We start from the raw sequence: 17,585 nt of genomic DNA on the forward strand, positions 1-17,585 counted from the left end.
ACAGCCACATGTACCCAATAATCACCTCAGTACACCAATGATACATACAGCCACATGTACCCAATAATCACCTCAGTACACCAATGATACATACAGCCACATGTACCCAATAATCACCTCAGTACACCAATGATACATACAGCCACATGTACCCAATAATCACCTCAGTACACCAATGATACATACAGCCACATGTACCCAATAATCACCTCAGTACACCAATGATACATACAGCCACATGTACCCAATAATCACCTCAGTACACCAATTATACATACAGCCACATGTACCCAAAAATCACTGCTGTGTGCCAATTACTTCACATTCAATCAGAAAAATTAAACTAAAAACAAATTAAAGAGGGATATCCACTACACGATTAAGTGGAACAATTGAACGATAACAATCATTTGCAAATAGTTTGCAAAAGTGTCTAAAACGACCAGCGATGCGCGTGCCCGCTGGTCTTTTAGACATCTATGATCTCTCCAACATGCTGGTAAACCTGACGATATCCTGAGCATGTTTCCAGATGAGTGCTGACCCTGCACTACACGTCTGCTCGTTATTACATCACAGAACTGACAAAGGACTGCACCAATACAATGTCATAATCATGCAGACATTTTCAGATCTGGTAGTGGATACCCCCCTTTAGACAAATGCACAAGAACCTACAAAGGCAATGAGATTAGAGGACACAATGAGATTAGAGGACACAATGAGATTGTCCCCTGTGTGTACACAGACAGCACACACTGTATTTACCCCATCTGAAGGGCCACTTTGCTATAGATGACTTTGATAAAACTTCACAATGGGGAAGACGGCAGAAACACAAGGACACCATGGGGGGTACAGATGGGAGATAATGGGGGCACAACATCGTTACTTTATCTGTATACAGGAGAGGGGGAATTGTAAGTAACACACATGAGGATATTGTACAGGACTGGAGACAACCCTGTCTGCACTATACCCCCACCCTTCCTCTTATGTTAGTAAGTAGTGACTGTGGGTCTATTAATACCATAATAAAACATTTAACAAACTTTTATGGCTCTATTTACTACAATCCGCATATTGAATGCGGATTGTAGTGTGATATTACCGAGTGAATTCGCATTGCGAATTCAGGCAATATCACAGGGATTTACTATAAATCCCTTGCAGGGACAGAGCTTGTGATAAAGCTCTGTCCCTGTGGATCCCATCCGCACTCTAGTCGCGGTATTTTTGGAAAAAATACTGTGACTAAGAGCCCGCGCATGCGCTGACCCACCGTTGGTGCTACCCCCCACCGACGCCAAGCCCCGCCCCCCACGATCGCGGCCCCCCGCGACCCCCCCCCTCCCTTCATTACACTTACCTGCATCCTCCTGGCCTCCGGTGATCTTCTCCGGGCTTCCCGATCAGGTGATGTCCCATACCGCACTGGGACCCTATCACCTGATGACCGGGCAGCAGGGCACTATGGGAGACCAGCTGACCGGAGAGGAGCCATCACCGGAGGCCCGATCACCGGTCCCTGGATTCAGGTAAGTGTAAAAAAAAAAAAAAAAAAAAGTTTCAATTTTTTTTTTTCACAGCAATCAGCTTGCGGTCTGTTTAGACCACATAGCTGATTACTGGTACCGGCTGGGAGTCCGGTAACCAGGGGAGACCCTAGATAACGCCACCTCCAGGTGGCGTTATTATCACAAGGCTTCCCCCGGTATTTTTTAACAATTTATTTTTAGTAACTGTGGTCGGATCACATTTCCCATTACAGTTATGGGAAATGCGATCTGCTTTACTAAAAATAAGTGATACTTAGGGGTTGGAGTAGAATTTTACTAATTCTACTCCAATTGCCCTGTAATAACTACAGGTGATACTAACAATGTGAAAACACCCTTTTTCACATTATTTTAGTAAAAATAATGTTGATAAATAGAGCCCTCAAAGAGAACAGACAAATAGAAAAACACTTTTCCCTTAAGCTGGGTACACACTTGTCACTATATTTTTATTTATTTATTTACAGTTTCTTATACAGCGCAGCATATTCCGTTGCGCTTTCCAATTGGTAACAACATTAATAGAACAAGACTGGGTAGTAACAGACAGATGTAAAGGTAAGAGGGCCCTGCTCGCAAGCTTACAATCTATAGAGATATCATTCGATCAACAAACATCTATAAAGGTCAGCCATGTAGCACAGCCGATGCATCGTGCAGATATATTGGTACAAATGGCTGTGTGTACGGGCGATCCACCACCCGCCTGATATATTGGTACAAATGGCTGTGTGTACGGGCGATCCACCACCCGCCTGATATATTGATACAAATGGCTGTGTGTACGGGCGATCCACCACCCGCCTGATATATTGGTACAAATGGCTGTGTGTACGGGCGATCCACCACCCGCCTGATATATTGGTACAAATGGCTGTGTGTACGGGCGATCCACCACCCGCCTTATATATTGATACAAATGGCTGTGTGTACGGGCGATCCACCACCCGCCTGATATATTGGTACAAATGGCTGTGTGTACGGGCGATCCACCACCCGCCTGATATATTGGTACAAATGGCTGTGTGTACGGGCGATCCACCACCCGCCTGATATATTGGTACAAATGGCTGTGTGTACGGGCGATCCACCACCCGCCTGATATATTGGTACAAATGGCTGTGTGTACGGGCGATCCACCACGCACCTGAACACTTGCTGCAGAGACTGCCGACAGTGACATCACAACTGAGCGTGCAAATTCAAATGCCCACCCAGCTGTGATGTCAGGCCAGGCACATTGAGCGGCTGATTGGTAAGTGTGTATAGCTTACACATCAGCTGCTTGGCACCGTGGATCGTGCCACTGACCAATCAGTAATATAAGTGTGTACCCATCATTAGGTAAACAGGAAACTACAGGTCCATGCAATAAAATACGTTTTATAGAACATGGTATAAAGTTGTATTTCCTCATTTAAACACTTTTTTAATATCATTTTCCATATTGAGTTTATGGGGCGGCTGAGGGTCACTATCCACTACAAAACAATTGATTTATTCTCTACTGTATAACATTAATAATCCAATAGATAAATGCACACAGGGTTCTATAGAAGGCTAATAATATGCTGATATATAGTTACTAGTACATTTATAGAAACACCAGAAGTTTTCTCCCATTTATTCTATTTGGTGGTAAATAAACCCAATTATTGCACCATATAATTAACCTGAAAGCCATTGACCATAACAGGCTCAGAGACTGATCATCTAGGTCAGTGCGGAGGTTTAGGTCAGTTCATCTGTCTGACAACGATAGAAATGAAGGACCAGAGTTACATAGAGTAACACAGGAAACAGTGTGTGTGTAATATAGACATAGAAAGTACTATAAAGAGGAAACAGGTTATAATATATACATCGGAGCAGCACGGGCTGTGATATAAGTAACCATATAACATACAGGTATATAATCTATAGAGCAACATAGGAAACAGTGTGTGTGTAATATAGACATAGAAAGTACTATAAGAGGAAACAGGTTATAATATATACATCGGAGCAGCACGGGCTGTGATATAAGTAACCATATGTACTACAGGTATATAATCTATAGAGCAACATAGGAAACAGTGTGTGTGTAATATAGACATAGAAAGTACTATAAGAGGAAACAGGTTATAATATATACATCGGAGCACCACGGGCTGTGATATAAGTAACCATATGTACTACAGGTATATAATCTATAGAGCAACATAGGAAACAGTGTGTGTGTAATATAGACATAGAAAGTACTATAAGAGGAAACAGGTTATAATATATACATCGGAGCAGCACGGGCTGTGATATAAGTAACCATATGTACTACAGGTATATAATCTATAGAGCAACATAGGAAACAGTGTGTGTGTAATATAGACATAGAAAGTACTATAAGAGGAAACAGGTTATAATATATACATCGGAGCACCACGGGCTGTGATATAAGTAACCATATAACATACAGGTATATAATCTATAGAGCAACATAGGAAACAGTGTGTGTGCAATATAGAGATAGAAAGTACTATAAGAGGAAACAGGTTATAATATATACATCGGAGCAGCACGGGCTGTGATATAAGTAACCATATAACATACAGGTATATAATGTATAGAGCAGCACAGGCTGTGATACAAGTAACCATATAACATACAGGTATATAATGTATAGAGCAGCACGGGCTGTGATATAAGTAACCATATAACATACAGGTATATAATGTATAGAGCAGCACGGGCTGTGATATAAGTAACCATATAACATACAGGTATATAATGTATAGAGCAGCACGGGCTGTGATATAAGTAACCATATAACATACAGGTATATAATGTATAGAGCAGCACGGGCTGTGATACAAGTAACCATATAACATACAGGTATATAATCTATAGAGCAGCACGGGCTGTGCTATAAGTAACCATATAACATACAGGTATATAATGTATAGAGCAGCACGGGCTGTGATATAAGTAACCATATAACATACAGACACACCTGTCCCATTACTCACCTGCAGTTGTGTCTCTCACTGTTTCCTGGTTGCTTCAGTAACTGAGAATAACTAACCCACTTCCTTGTGCACATTAGCAGCAGCACCTGGGTCTCCTCTCCGCCTCTCCAGCCCCCTCCTCCAAAACCTACAGGTGACCAGACAGGTTGTACCAGAAAGACAAGTGCGTACAATTAGGGCTGTGACATAATAATATCTAATAATACACAGAAACACAAAGCTCCCTGCGTCATAGATTGCAATGCAGCTAATTATATACATTATTAATAGTACATCCTTAATTGCTCCTAATATTCCTGCATATGTACAATGCCATAACAATCCAACCTAAATAATAAATATACTCCCTGTAAGTCCTCCTGTTACTCACTATAACACCTCCGTATAAATCCTCCTATTACTCACTATAACCCCTCCGTATAACAACTCCTGTTACTCACTATAACCCCGCCGTATAACACCTCCTCTTACTCACTATAACCCCTCCGTATAAATCCTCCTATTACTCACTATAACCCCTCCGTATAACTCCTACTATTACTCACTATAACCCCTCTGTATTACTCCTCCTCTTACTCACTATAACCCCTCCGTATAACTCCTCCTGTTACTCACTATAACCCCTCCGTATAACTCCTCCTCTTACTCACTATAACCCCTCCGTATAACTCCTCCTGTTACTCACTATAACCCCTCCGTATAACTGCTCCTATTACTCACTATAACCCCTCCGTATAACTCCTCCTGTTACTCACTATAACCCCTCCGTATAACACCTCCTGTTACTCACTATAACCCCTCTGTATTACTCCTCCTCTTACTCACTATAACCCCTCCGTATAAATACTCCTATTACTCACTATAACCCATCCGCACAACTCCTATTACTCACTATAACCCCTCCATATAACACCTCCTGATACTCACTATAACCCCTCCGTATAATTCCTCCTCTAACTCACTATAACCCCTCCATATAACACCTCCTGATACACACTATAACCCCTCCGTATAACTCCTCCTCTAACTCACTATAACCCCTCCGCACAACTCCTATTACTCACTATAACCCCTCCATATAACACCTCCTGATACTCACTATAACCCCTCCGTATAACGCCTCCTGTTACTCACTATAACCCCTCCATATAACACCTCCTGATACTCACTATAACCGCTCCGTATAACTCCTCCACTATCTCACTATAATGCCTCCGTATAACTCCTCCTCTTACTCACTAGAACCCCTCCGTATAAATCCTCCTATTACTCACTATAACCCCTCCGTATAACACCTCCTATTACTCACTATAACCCCTCCGTATAACACCTCCTGTTACTCACTATAACCCCTCCGTCTAAATCCTCCTATTACTCACTATAACCCCTCCGTATAACACCTCCTCTTACTCACTATAACCCCGCCCAATAACTCCTCCTCTTACTCACTATAACCCCTCCGTATAACTGCTCCTATTACTCACTATAACCCCTCCGTATAACTCCTCCTGTTACTCACCAGCGGCTGCCTGACGGGTGAAAATCCTGATTGTCCCCCGGTAAATATTCACTAACCTAACCTCCCCCCCTAACCCTAACCTTCCCCCCAGTGCCTAACCGTAATCCCCCCTCTAAGTGCCTAAACCTAAGTCTTCCACGGGGGGGTGCCTAACCCTAACCTCCCCCCCAGGAGTGTCTACCTCTGACCCTCCCTTCCCCCAGCCTAACCCTAACCTCCCGGGGGGTTCTTAACCCTAAGTCCCCCCGGGAGCCCTAAACCTAACCCTCCCCCAACCCGCGGCTGTGCGCGCTCAGCATCCCTTCAATCGGGATGCCGGGCGCAGGTCTCCCAGCGTCGGTAAAATGACAGGCATCTAGATTTAGATGCCTGTCATTTAACCCTCGCATGGGTAAAGCAGTCGGGAAGCCGGCTGTCAGTATTAAGTCCGCTGGCTTCCCGACTGCATACCTTACACTGCTGTGTTCCTGTGATTGTGCCTGTCCCTGCACTGCTGTGTTCCTTTGATTGTGCCTGTCCTTGCACTGCTCTGTTCCTGTGATTGTGCCTGTCCCTGCACTACTGTGTTCCTATAACCCCTCCGTATAACACCTCCTGTTACTCACTATAACCCCTTTGTATTACTCCTCCTCTTACTCACTATAACCCCTCCGTATAAATCCTCCTATTACTCACTATAACCCCTCCGCACAACTCCTATTACTCACTATAACCCCTCCATATAACACCTCCTGATACTCACTATAACCCCTCCGAATAATTCCTCCTCTAACTCACTATAACCCCTCCATATAACACCTCCTGATACACACTATAACCCCTCCGTATAACTCCTCCTCTAACTCACTATAACCCCTCCGCACAACTCCTATTACTCACTATAACCCCTCCATATAACACCTCCTGATACTCACTATAACCCCTCCGTATAACGCCTCCTGTTACTCACTATAACCCTTCCATATAACACCTCCTGATACTCACTATAACCGCTCCGTATAACTCCTCCACTAACTCACTATAATGCCTCCGTATAACTCCTCCTCTTACTCACTAGAACCCCTCGGTATAAATCCTCCTATTACTCACTATAACCCCTCCGTATAACACCTCCTGTTACTCACTATAACCCCTCCGTATAACTCCTCCTCTAACTCACTATAACGCCTCTGTACAACTCCTCCTATTACTCACTATAACCCCTTTGTATAACTCCTCCTATTACTCACTATAACGCCTCCCAATAATTCCTCCTCTAACTCACTATAACCCCACCCAATAAAACTCCTCCTCTAACTCACTATAAGCCCTCCATATAACTCCTCCTCTAACTCACTATAACGCCTCTGTACAATTCCTCCTATTACTCACTATAACCCCTCCATATAACTCCTCCTCTAAATCACTATAACCCCTCCGTATAACTGCTCCTATTACTCACTATAACCCCTCCGTATAACTCCTCCTCTAACTCACTATAACGTCTCCGTATAACACCTCCACTTACTCACTAGAACCCCTCCGTATAAATCCTCCTGTTACTCAGTATTACCCATGTGTATAACTCCTCCTATTACTCACTATAACCCCTCCGTATAACTCCTCCTATTACTCACTATAACCCCTCCCAATAACTCCTCCTATTACTCACTATAAACCATCCCAATAACTCCTCCTATTACTCACTATAACCCCTCCCAATAACTCCTCCTATTACTCACTATAACTCCTCCCAATAACTCCTCCTATTACTCACTGTAACCCCTCTGTATAACTCCTCCTGTTACTCACTATAACCCCTCCGTATAATGCCTCCTGTTACTCACTATAACCCTCCGTATAACTCCTCCAGTTACTCTCTATAACCCCTCCGTATAATGCCTCCAGTTATTCACTATAACCCCTCCGTATAACGCCTCCTGTTACTCACTATAACCCATCTGTATAACTCCTCCTGTTACTCACTATAACCCCTTTGTATAACTCCTCCTATTACTCACTATAACCCCTCCGTATAACTCCTCCTATTACTCACTATAACCCCTCCATATAACTCCTCCTATTACTCACTATAACCCCTCCGTATAACTCCTCCTATTACTCACTATAACCCCTCCGTATAACTCCTCCTATTACTCACTATAACCCCTCCGTATAACTCCTCCTATTACTCACTATAACCCCTCCGTATAAATCCTCCTATTACTCACTATAACCCCTCCCTATAACTCATCCTACTACTCACTATAACGCCTCCAAATAACTCCTCCTATTACTCACTATAACCCCTCCGTATAACACCTCCTGTTACTCACTATAACCCCTCCGTATAACTTCTCCTGTTACTCACTATAACCCCTCCCAATAACTCCTCCTATTACTCACTATAACCCCTCCCAATAACTCCTTCTATTACTCACTATAACCCCTCCGTATAACTCCTCCTAATACTCACTATAACCCCTCCGAATAACTCCTCCTATTACTCACTATAACCCCTCCGAATAACTCCTCCTATTACTCAGTATAACCCCTCCGTATAACACCTCCTGTTACTCACTATAACCCCTCCGTATAACGCCTCCTGTTACTCACTATAACCCCTCCATATAACACCTCCTGATACTCACTATAACCGCTCCGTATAACTCCTCCTCTAACTCACTATAACGCCTCCGTATAACTCCTCCTCTTACTCACTAGAACCCCTCCGTATAAATCCTCCTATTACTCACTATAACCCCTCCGTATAACACCTCCTGTTACTCACTATAACCCCTCCGTATAACTCCTCCTATTACTCACTATAACGCCTCCCAATAATTCCTCCTCTAACTCACTATAACCCCTCCCAATAAAACTCCTCCTCTAACTCACTATAACCCCTCCATATAACTCCTCCTCTAACGCACTATAACGCCTCTGTACAACTCCTCCTATTACTCACAATAACCCCTCCATATAACTCCTCCTCTAACTCACTATAACCCCTCCGTATAACTGCTCCTATTACTTACTATAACCCCTCCGTATAACTCCTCTAAATCACTATAACGCCTCCGTATAACTCCTCCTCTTACTCACTAGAACCCCTCCATATAAATCCTCCTATTACTCACTATAAACATCCGTATAACACCTCCTGTTACTCACTATAACCCCTCCGTATAACTCCTCCTGTTACTCACTATAACCCATCTGTATAACTCCTCCTATTACTCACTATAACCCCTCCGTATAACTCCTCCTATTACTCACTATAACCCCTCCAAATAACTCCTCCTGTTACTCACTATAACCCCTCCGAATAACTCCTCCTATTAATCACTATAACCCCTCCAAATAACTCCTCCTGTTAATCACTATAAACCCTCCCAATAACTCCTCCTATTACTCACTATAACCCCTCCCAATAACTCCTCCAATTACTCACTATAACTCCTCCCAATAACTCCTCCTATTACTCACTGTAACCCCTCTGTATAACTCCTCCTGTTACTCACTATAGCCCCTCCGTATAACGCCTCCTGTTACTCACTATAACCCTCCGTATAACTCCTCCAGTTACTCTCTATAACCCCTCCGTATAATGCCTCCAGTTATTCACTATAACCCCTCCGTATAACGCCTCCTGTTACTCACTATAACCCATCTGTATAACTCCTCCTGTAACTCACTATAACCCCTTTGTATAACTTCTCCTGTTACTCACTATAACCCCTCCGTATAACTCCTCGTATTACTCACTATAACCCCTCCATATAACTCCTCCTATTACTCAATATAACCCCTCCATATAACTCCTCCTATTACTCACTATAACCCCGTATAACTCCTCCTATTATTCACTATAACCCCTCCGTATAAATCCTCCTATTACTCACTATAACCCCTCCCTATAACTCATCCTACTACTCACTATAACGCCTCCAAATAACTCCTCCTGTTAATCACTATAAACCCTCCCAATAACTCCTCCTATTACTCACTATAACCCCTCCGTATAACACCTCCTGTTACTCACTATAACCCCTCCGTATAACTTCTCCTGTTACTCACTATAACCCCTCCCAATAACTCCTCCTATTACTCACTATAACCCCTCCCAATAACTCCTTCTATTACTCACTATAACCCCTCCGTATAACTCCTCCTATTACTCACTATAACCCCTCCGAATTACTCCTCCTATTACTCACTATAACCCCTCCGTATAACACCTCCTGTTACTCACTATAACCCCTCCGTATAACTCCTCCTGTTACTCACTATAATCCGTCCGTATAAAGCCTCCTGTTACTCACTATAACCCTCCGTATAACTCCTCCAGTTACTCTCTATAACCCCTCCCAATAACTCCTCCTATTACTCACTATAACCCCTCCCAATAACTCCTTCTATTACTCACTATAACCCCTCCCAATAACTCCTTCTATTACTCACTATAACCCCTCTGTATAACTCCTCCTATTACTCACTATAACCCCTCTCCGAATAACTCCTCCTATTACTCACTATAACCCCTCCGTATAACACCTCCTGTTACTCAGTATAACCCCTCCGTATAACTCCTCCTGTTACTCACTATAACCGCTCCCAATATCTCCTCCTATTACTAACTATAACCCCTCCCTATAACTCATCCTATTACTCACTATAACCCCTCCCAATAACTCCTCCTATTACTCACTATAACTCCTCCACATAACTCCTCCTGTTAATCACTATAACTCTTCCCAATAACTCCTCCTATTACTCACTATATCCCCTCCCAATAACTCCTCCTATTACTCACTATAACCCCTCCAATTAATGCCTCCTGTTACTCACTATAACCCCTTCGTATAACTCCTCCTGTTACTCACTATAATCCCTCCCAATAACTCCTCCTGTTACTCACTATAACCCCTCCGTATAACGCCTCCTGTTACTCACTATAACCCCTCCGTATAACTCCTCCTGTTACTCTCTATAACCCCTCCGTATAACGCCTCCTGTTACTCACTATAACCCCTCCGTATAACTCCTCCTGTTACTCTCTATAACCCCTCCGTATAACGCCTCCTGTTACGCACTATAACCCCTCCGTATAACTCCTCCTGTTACTCTCTATAACCCCTCCGTATAACGCCTCCTGTTACTCACTATAACCCATCTGAATAACTCCTCCTGTTACTCACTATAACCCCTTTGTATAACTCCTCCTATTACTCACTATAACGTCTCCCAATAACTCCTCCTCTAACTCACTATAACCCCTCCCAATAATTCCTCCTCTAACTCACTATAACCCCTCCGTATAACTCCTCCTCTATAACCCCTCCGTAAAACTCCTCCTATTACTCACTATAACCCCTCCATATAACTCCTCCTATTACTCACTATAACCCCTCCGTATAGCTCCTCCTATTACTCTCTATAACCCCTCCGTATAAATCCTCCTATTACTCACTATGACCCCTCCGTATAACACCTCCTGTTACTCACTATAATCCTCCGTATAACACCTCCTGTTACTCACTATAACCCCTCCCAATAACTCCTCCTATTACTCACTATAACCCCTCCCAATAACTCCTTCTATTACTCACTATAACCCCTCCGTATAACTCCTCCTATTACTCACTATAACCCCTCCGAATAACTCCTCCTATTACTCACTATAACCCCTCCGTATAACACCTCCTGTTACTCACTATAACCCCTCCGTATAACTCCTCCTGTTACTCACTATAACCCCTCCGTATAACGCCTCCTGTTACTCACTATAACCCTCCGTATAACTCCTCCAGTTACTCTCTATAACCCCTCCGTATAATGCCTCCTGTTACTCACTATAACCCATCTGTATAACTCCTCCTGTTACTCACTATAACCCCTTTCAATAACTCCTCCTCTAACTCACTATTACCCCTCCCAATAATTCCTGCTCTAACTCACTATAACCCCGCCGTATAACTCCTCCTGTTACTCACTATAATCCTCCGTATAACACCTCCTGTTACTCACTATAACCCCTCCCAATAACTCCTCCTTTTACTCACTATAACCCCTCCCAATAACTCCCCCTATTACTCACTATAACCCCTCCATATAACTCCTGCTATTACTCACTATAACCCCTCCGAATAACTCCTCCTATTACTCACTATAACCCCTCCGAATAACTCCTCCTATTACTCACTATAACCCCTCCCTATAACTCATCCTACTACTCACTATAACGCCTCCAAATAACTCCTCCTATTACTCACTATAACCCCTCTCCGAATAACTTCTCCTATTACTCACTATAACCCCTCCGTATAACACCTCCTGTAACTCAGTATAACCCCTCCGTATAACTCCTCCTGTTATTCACTATAACCCCTCCCAATAACTCCTCCTGTTACTCACTATAACCGCTCCCAATATCTCCTCCTATTACTAACTATAACCCCTCCCTATAACTCCTCCTATTACTCACTATAACCCCTCCCAATAACTCCTCCTATTACTCACTATAACTCCTCCACATAACTCCTTCTGTTAATCACTATAACTCTTCCCAATAACTCCTCCTATTACTCACTATATCCCCTCCCAATAAAGCCTCCTATTACTCACTATAACCCCTCCAATTAATGCCTCCTGTTACTCACTATAACCCCTTCGTATAACTCCTCCTGTTACTCACTATAACCCCTCCGTATAACGCCTCCTGTTACTCACTATAACCCCTCCATATAACTCCTCCTGTTACTCTCTGTAACCCCTCCGTATAACGCCTCCTGTTACTCACTATAACCCCTCCGTATAACTCCTCCTGTTACTCTCTATAACCCCTCCGTATAACGCCTCCTGTTACTCACTATAACCCCTCCGTATAAATCCTCCTGTTACTCTCTATAACCCCTCCGTATAACGCCTCCTGTTACTCACTATAACCCATCTGAATAACTCCTCCTGTTACTCACTATAACCCCTTTGTATAACTCCTCCTATTACTCACTATAACGCCTCCCAATAACTCCTCCTCTAACTCACTATAACCCCTCCCAATAATTCCTCCTCTAACTCACTATAACCCCTCCGTATAACTCCTCCTCTATAACCCCTCCGTAAAACTCCTCCTATTACTCACTATAACCCCTCCATATAACACCTCCTATTACTCACTATAACCCCTCCGTATAGCTCCTCCTATTACTCTCTATAACCCCTCCATATAAATCCTCCTATTACTTACTATAACCCCTCCGTATAACACCTCCTGTTACTCACTATAATCCTCCGTATAACACCTCCTGTTACTCACTATAACCCCTCCCAATAACTCCTCCTATTACTCACTATAACCCCTCCCAATAACTCCTTCTATTACTCACTATAACCCCTCCGTATAACTCCTCCTATTACTCACTATAACCCCTCCGAATAACTCCTCCTATTACTCACTATAACCCCTCCGTATAACACCTCCTGTTACTCACTATAACCCCTCCGTATAACTCCTCCTGTTACTCACTATAACCCCTCTGTATAACGCCTCCTGTTACTCAATATAACCCTCCATATAACTCCTCCAGTTACTCTCTATAACCCCTCCGTATAATGCCTCCTGTTACTCACTATAACCCATCTGTATAACTCCTCCTGTTACTCACTATAACCCCTTTCAATAACTCCTCCTCTAACTCACTATAACCCCTCCCAATAATTCCTGCTCTAACTCACTATAACCCTGCCGTATAACTCCTCCTGTTACTCACTATAATCCTCCGTATAACACCTCCTGTTACTCACTATAACCCCTCCCAATAACTCCTCCTTTTACTCACTATAACCCCTCCCAATAACTCCCCCTATTACTCACTATAACCCCTCCATATAACTCCTGCTATTACTCACTATAACCCCTCCGAATAACTCCTCCTATTACTCACTATAACCCCTCCGAATAACTCCTCCTATTACTCACTATAACCCCTCCCTATAACTCATCCTACTACTCACTATAACGCCTCCAAATAACTCCTCCTGTTAATCACTATAACCCCTCCGTATAACTTCTCCTGTTACTCACTATAACCCCTCCCAATAACTCCTCCTATTACTCACTATAACCCCTCCCAATAACTCCTTCTATTACTCACCATAACCCCTCCCAATAACTCCTATTACTCACTATAACCCCTCCGTATAACTCCTCCTATTACTCACTATAACCCCTCTCCGAATAACTCCTCCTATTACTCACTATAACCCCTCCGTATAACACCTCCTGTAACTCAGTATAACCCCTCCGTATAACTCCTCCTGTTATTCACTATAACCCCTCCAAATAACTCCTCCTGTTACTCACTATAACCGCTCCCAATATCTCCTCCTATTACTAACTATAACCCCTCCCTATAACTCATCCTATTACTCACTATAACCCCTCCCAATAACTCCTCCTATTACTCACTATAACTCCTCCACATAACTCCTTCTGTTAATCACTATAACTCTTCCCAATAACTCCTCCTATTACTCACTATATCCCCTCCCAATAACTCCTCCTATTACTCACTATAACCCCTCCAATTAATGCCTCCTGTTACTCACTATAACCCCTTCGTATAACTCCTCCTGTTACTCACTATAATCCCTCCCAATAACTCCTCCTGTTACTCACTATAACCCCTCCGTATAACGCCTCCTGTTACTCACTATAACCCCTCCGTATAACTCCTCCTGTTACTCTCTATAACCCCTCCGTATAATGCCTCCTGTTACTCACTATAACCCCTCCGTATAACTCCTCCTGTTACTCTCTATAACCCCTCCGTATAACGCCTCCTCTTACTCACTATAACCCATCTGTATAACTCCTCCTGTTACTCACTATAACCCCTTTGTATAACTCCTCCTATTACTCACTATAACGCCTCCCAATAACTCCTCCTCTAACTCACTATAACCCCTCCCAATAATTCCTCCTCTAACTCACTATAACCCCTCCGTATAACTCCTCCTCTATAACCCCTCCGTAAAAATCCTCCTATTACTCACTATAACCCCTCCATATAACTCCTCCTATTACTCACTATAACCCCTCCGTATAGCTCCTCCTATTACTCTCTATAACCCCTCCATATAAATCCTCCTATTACTCACTATAACCCCTCCGTATAACACCTCCTGTTACTCACTATAATCCTCCGTATAACACCTCCTGTTACTCACTATAACCCCTCCCAATAACTCCCCCTGTTACTCACTATAACCCCTCCGAAAAACTCCTCCTATTACTCACTATAACGCCTCCCAATAACTCCTCCTCTAACTCACAATAACCCCTCCGTATAACGCCTCCTGTTACTCACTATAACCCTCCGTATAACTCCTCCTGTTACTCTCTATAACCCCTCCGTATAATGCCTCCTGTTATTCACTATAACCCCTCCGTATAACGCCTCCTGTTACTCACTATAACCCATCTGTATAACTCCTCCTATTACTCACTATAACCCCTCCAATTAATGCCTCCTGTTACTCACTATAACCCCTTCGTATAACTCCTCCTGTTACTCACTATAATCCCTCCCAATAACTCCTCCTGTTACTCACTATAACCCCTCCGTATAACGCCTCCTGTTACTCACTATAACCCCTCCTTATAACTCCTCCTGTTACTCTCTATAACCCCTCCGTATAATGCCTCCTGTTACTCACTATAACCCCTCCGTATAACTCCTCCTGTTACTGTCTATAACCCCTCCGTATAACGCCTCCTGTTACTCACTATAACCCATCTGTATAACTCCTCCTGTTACTCACTATAACCCCTTTGTATAACTCCTCCTATTACTCACTATAACGCCTCCCAATAACTCCTCCTCTAACTCACTATAACCCCTCCCAATAATTCCTCCTCTAACTCACTATAACCCCTCCGTATAACTCCTCCTCTAACTCACTATAACCCCTCCGTATAACTCCTCCTATTTCTCACTATAACCCCTCCATATAACTCCTCCTATTACTCACTATAACCCCTCCGTATAGCTCCTCCTGTTACTCACTATAACCCCTCCGTATAAATCCTCCTATTACTCACTATAATCATCCGTATAACACCTCCTGTTACTCACTATAACCCCTCCGTATAACACCTCCTGTTACTCACTATAATCCTCCGTATAACACCTCCTGTTACTCACTATAACCCCTCCCAATAACTCCTCCTGTTACTCACTATAACCCCTCCCAATAACTCCTCCTATTACTCACTATAATCCCTCCCAATAACTCCTCCTATTACTCACTATAACCCCTCCCAATAACTCCTTCTATTACTCACTATAACCCCTCCATATAACTCCTCCTATTACTCACTATAACCTCTCCGTATAACTCCTTCTGTTACTCACTATAACCCCTCCCTATAACTTATCCTATTACTCACTATAACCCATCTGTATAACTCCTCCTATTACTCACTTTAATCCCTCCGTATAACGCCTCCTGTTACTTACTATAACCCCTCCGTATAACTCCTCCTATTACTCACTATAACCCATCTGTATAACTCCTCCTATTACTCACTATAATCCCTCCGTATAACACCTCCTGTTACTTACTATAACCCCTCCGTATAACACCTCCTGTTACTCACTATAACCCCTCTGTATGACTCCTCATGTTCCTCACTATAACCCCTCCGTATAACGGCTCCTGTTATTCACTATAACCCCTTCGTATAACGCCTCTTGTTTCTCACTATAACCCATCCGTATAATGCCTCCTGTTCCTCACTATAACCCCTCCGTATAACGCCTCCTGTTACTCACTATAACCCCTCTGTATAACTCCTCCTGTTACTCACTATAACCCCTCCGTATAATGCCTTCTGTTATTCACTATAATCCCTCCGTATAATGCCTCCTGGTACTCACTATAACCCCTCCGTATAACGCCTCCTGTTACTCACTATAACCCCTCTGTCTCTATCCTGGCTAGTTTTTACCTTTTCTGACTTACCTCTGCCAGCTGCTCCATGGATCTGTGTTTGTAATTCTCCTGGGACGTCTGCTTGCTTGATTGCTAGTCTCAATTGGAATCACAGGTGTGGTCCTGATTCTCAAGGGCTGCAGAGATGAGTACTTCCTCTGCATGTTGTGCCTTGCTCCACTCAGAATGTCACTGCCAGACCACCTGTCTGTATCCACCAATCGCTGCCAGACTCTAGGTATATAGATCCTCCTCTAATAGCACTCAGTGCTTGAACATCTCGTTACGTCCCGTGGTGTACAAATTGTGCTATAGCTGTATCTCTGAGTACCAGTGTGTCCCAGGCTCCTGCTGGTTCCTAGACCAGTGCTATCCGTAACCCTGCTGCGTTCAGCTATCCACGCTACCAGCCTCTCACCTACGGCTCCCAGGCCGCTCCAAGTAGCTTCCACGCTACCAGCTTCTCCACACAGCTCCCAGGCCGCACCAAGTAGCTTCCACGCTACCATTTCTCACCCACGGCTATCC

At 43.4% G+C, this 17,585-nt stretch overlaps 1 protein-coding gene across 1 annotated transcript in view; it reads right to left on the bottom strand.

Moving 5' to 3' along the window:
* Positions 1-4,660, bottom strand: part of SLC37A1 (solute carrier family 37 member 1) — a 155,244-nt gene extending 150,584 nt beyond the window's left edge. Inside the window, exon 1 of the mRNA XM_088463376.1 lies at positions 4,562-4,660. The gene's annotated coding sequence lies outside the window, so the exon portion shown is untranslated. The remainder of the gene's footprint in view (positions 1-4,561) is intronic.
* Positions 4,661-17,585: the final 12,925 nt, after the last annotated feature.

Source organism: Taudactylus pleione, unplaced genomic scaffold (genome assembly GCF_031769625.1).
Source record: "Taudactylus pleione unplaced genomic scaffold, aTauple2 ptg001351l, whole genome shotgun sequence".
In the NCBI taxonomy this organism is placed as follows: Eukaryota; Metazoa; Chordata; class Amphibia; order Anura; family Myobatrachidae; genus Taudactylus; species Taudactylus pleione.